The sequence below is a fragment of the Augochlora pura genome, chromosome 3 (genome assembly GCF_028453695.1).
Source record: "Augochlora pura isolate Apur16 chromosome 3, APUR_v2.2.1, whole genome shotgun sequence".
Taxonomy (NCBI): domain Eukaryota; kingdom Metazoa; phylum Arthropoda; class Insecta; order Hymenoptera; family Halictidae; genus Augochlora; species Augochlora pura.
In genome coordinates, this window is record NC_135774.1 from 18,261,767 (window position 1) to 18,266,258 (window position 4,492).

Genomic DNA, 4,492 nt, shown 5'->3' on the forward strand with positions numbered 1-4,492 from the left:
GTAGATGCTGGGAACAGCGGCCAATGCCGACTGCGTGAAATTACCTTTCAAATGAGACTCCTTCCCTCGGTCAATTGAATGTTTTAAAATTGTTGTCCGGCGTCATTTCAGCGATTTCAGAGAACAGACTCGCAGTAATGCCTAAACGAATATTGTTTTAAATGCGGAGTTTATGCATTTATGACAAAAGAGAATAGGTGTAATTTAAAAGAGTGAAACAGTTGAAATGATTTAACAATATCCCTGCGTTAGTACGGCTAACACTACCAATGATTGGACGGCGAGACCCTATTTGGACCCAGAATTTAAAATTATAAAATGTTGTTAACTACTTGCCGTACGATTTTCTTCATAATTACAACGATTAGAAGTTTTTCGATTACAATATTTTCTAAGAAGAGAAAAGACAATTTAGATTTATCGTGTGTCTACAGACGTTGTAATGTTTAAATATAGATGACAAGAGATTAGAATTTTGTTCAAATTAAAACAACGAAGTAGAATTCACATTATACAAATTATTAGAAATTTTCGTCGCGTGCCAGACTCGTCAAAGTATGGCAAGTGGTTAATCATTATTGTTGTCAAAAAGTCTGCTGTTTAATGTTAAGAGATTATGTTGAAATCAATGAAGGAAGCATTTTTTGAAATTAGGTGTAGAGTCGCATCGTCTTCGAGGTCTCTAACGACGCGTTGTATATTTTCTTTTTATATCAGATAGTTGGATTTTTTGTAGGTAGCTGACAGTATTATTTTGATGCTTCAGAAAAGTCAGTGCGCTGTTTCAGTTTAATCCGCTTTTATTTCTTTGATTCTGGTATTTTACATTCATATAACAGGTGTTTGTTGCTGAAGTTACAGTAAGGCGGCCAATCTGAAATCTTACTTAATGAAATCAGATTTAATGATTGCAATTAGTAGATCTTGATATGGGTGCTTTCTGTTATTCGATCTATTGTTCCTTCTTTTTCTAAGGTGTCAGTTCTCTTATTTGCAGAAAATTTTCATTTTTAATAAAAATCCATAGTTTAACCATATTTTATTGACAATCACGTGAAATTAAGATTAGTTTTGATAGAGAAGTTTTTCCCTCTTTGGTAAATAACAAAATTTGGTTTTTATTCATTTTTATCGTGATTTTATTCTTTATTTTGTAATTTATTATAATTATATAATTATTTCTATTATTAATGGTAGAATCCTTTGTTCGTGTTACAAATTATTAAGTTTTTAAGATTACCATACATTTTATTACGTTTAACAATTCTTGTGTTTTAATTGTGGATGATATCAGACATAAAAACAATTATCATTGGTCCACCAATAACAAAAATAATTATCGTAGTCTTTTTTAACCTCTTAAGGACGACGCGCACACTGTAGTGGCTTTCGTGAATGTTCCGTGCTTTTCTCAAGTATTTTATTAATTATTAAAGTAAACGATTACCGTGAAAGTGTGTATGTACAATACACTAAGAAAAAAATATATGTAATCAATACTATATATAGCTATACAGAAAAATACATATTAAGAAAAATGGTAACTTAGTTATGAAAAACTTTATTTACGCGAAATCCAGCCATGCCTAAGAGGTTAAATAAACCGCCTTGTAAAGGTTCTAAAGAACTTTTCTTATATAAACAAGAAACCTCTAACAATATTCTTAGACTGTTTGATACAGCACTAAAGTCGGCGAATTTTTTACGAGCAATCATTGTTACGTCAATAGTTTTTAAAACTTTTTAAAATAATATACATGAAAATATATAAAAATAAAAGTTAACTTTTGCAGGAAATTTTTATTTCGGACATTTAGAAAATAGTGAATAGACGCAGCTGATACCACAGTGTGGTTGCCACGTTAATTTTAATTCTGAAACGTGCTACAGCATGTAGATGAATTATTTATTGTCAAACACCCGAGGTCAGATTAAATTTGATGAATCTATGGTATTACGTACTCTACTTTGTTAAAATTTTACGTGGCACTGCGTTCAAACGAGATACGAACTTAACGAGGTTAATAACTGTACTAATGTTTACAATGATTTTTACATAAGATATTTTGTGAAGAATCGATCTGATATAATTAAAAGCTTGCGATAAAATATAGTAGATAATCAAATTATTATGCACACTTGCCAGTCACTTAACGATTAAGGGTGAAATTCACAATGTATTTTTAATGATGCACTTCTAAAACGTATCGCTATGTTTTTATATACGTATGAATATATTACCATATTTTTCCACAATTTTCCTCTATTTCTAGATCTCTGCGACATACAAATGCAACTTTCTCAATTAATAATTGTTTGCGGTTAATATGTATGTATGATCCAATTTATCGTTCCATTAAAATCTGTAGATTTTCAACGAGTTTCATATCGAACAAATTTCCAAACGATGGTTGGTTAAAGTTTATTCTAGAAGTAAGAAAAAGTATCTACCTTACTTGCAGACTACTAATTTTACGCATTAAAATAAATAGGTAAAGTTTGAAACAATAGAAAAATGCAATCTATTGTTTTCAACTTGTATAAAACGGTTTTATTTAACTCCTGTTTCTCTAAATTAACCCGTTAGCACGTCTATTAAATACGGATAATATTTATTCCTCTTAATCATAAAACCAATCTTTACATTACAATCAAATTATATTTCCCTATTGTCGATACTTAATCATTTGAATTATTGTAGACATACGATAAATATGGTTCCTTCTATTATAGGAATTTATGAATAAGATGAAATTATTGTGTACAGTTGAAGCTACAATTACACTAAAAACTTAAAACATGTAATACTTCTATGACTTTATAAAATAATTTGACAATCCACTATACAAGTAAATGCAAAATATAAGGAGAAGCGAATATTTATTATATACGCAATTTAGTTCGCGACAAGAATTGCTTATGCTACACATTCCGTAAAGTAAACCTAATACCCCGTCACCTACTTGTTACGCCCGAAGCCATTAGAGTTGCAAAATACAATACAATTTCCTTCGGCGAACAAAACAGTAGATTTATTGAAAATAAGTGCTTGCGACACTTCTCGTCATTACTACAATCAGCCCGATGGAACTAAAATAATATTCGGTGCCCTAGTTTTGCTCGTCTGATCGCACGACTTCTGACGGGGACGGTATTAGCCGTATTATACGATACACGGGAACGCAAAGTGAAACGATTACTGTAGCAAGCGTAGCGCGTGGGTAATAACTAATCCGCCCCCGTTTGAAAATCCAGCAGGGTCATCGGAGTCGGCTGCGCAAGCAGCACGGAAGACGAAAAATTGCCGGGAAATGAGGTAGATTATGCCCGAAGCTGCAACGTAGTCGGAACGAGCGCGTTTCGAACGAGCGCGAACAACATTTACAGGCGTGACTAAACCGAGTTTGCTGGGCGGCGCGATAAATCAAGCTTCCAAATTGTGTTTTACATGCAGTATCGTAATTTCGCCGTTTTTTACACCGGGGATTCTCACGCCCGCGGCCCGGCACGCACTCTCTATTCATTTGAATTTCAATGAGAAAGTAAATAACGAAGACGAGCTGGCGAAACGATCGAGCGGGAGACGAGAGAGAGATATATACATAGAGAAAAAGAGAAAGAAAGAGAGAGAGAGAGAGAGAGGTGGGGAAGAGAGGTGGCGGAGGAGAGAAAAATAATGGAAAAAATATAGGCGGAAGATGCGAAAACTGTTTAATGTCCCGTAGTGTCGGGAACAGTAGTCGGCCGTTTCTTTCGGTAAATTAAATTCAGTCACGTGCGAGGGCGAGCCCGCTGTAAGCTACTACTACGATATTAAATCGCGAGATTGCGTGTCGCAGCTTTGAGATTATGAATGGGGATCTTTTCGCCGCGACGCGACATGCTACGGTATCACGCGTCAATGAGTCCCTCCGCGTAAAAGAGCGTGAGATGGAATTGCTGATACTAATTATCGACTGCCGATATTCTACGTTGAAACTGTATCGATGTTAGAAGAATTTAAGGGCATTCCTACACTCTGGCATTAAGTTTTCGACCGCACAGAATTATACTAAATTGTATGAAATTTTCTTAAACGTAAAAGAGCGAGAAATAAGGAAAATACTTACGGTATTGATGCGTAAAGATCAATTGACATTTTTCTATTACACACCCAATTCTGTTTTAACGTGGTAGATACGTTCCAGAAGAAATCGTGTAAAATAAAACATCGTGTAAAATAAAACATCGTGTACATCCCCTCCCTTCTCAGAAAGCATTGGGACACCTGCTGAGTTAATATATATTGTAACTTTTCATTTAGTTTAGGTAATTTTTTATGTTCAGTATTTTATGGCATCGTATTATTATTGAATGTACACTTTAAGTTAAATGTGTTTGTTACAGTTAGCTTATCGATCTATTCCATTTTATTCGTTGTAAATAGTGAATTGCGATGCGAGCACTACGGTATCGACGCGTGGCTGTTTTTCTACCCTTCCAGGGTTGTAAG

The 4,492-nt window shown here is 34.2% G+C and overlaps 1 protein-coding gene across 2 annotated transcripts in view; it reads left to right on the forward strand.

Annotated features, from left to right (window-relative positions):
* The window catches only part of Dh44 (corticotropin-releasing diuretic hormone 44), a 67,275-nt gene that overhangs the window by 34,961 nt on the left and 27,822 nt on the right, over nucleotides 1-4,492 (forward strand). The gene's annotated exons all lie outside the window — the stretch shown is intronic.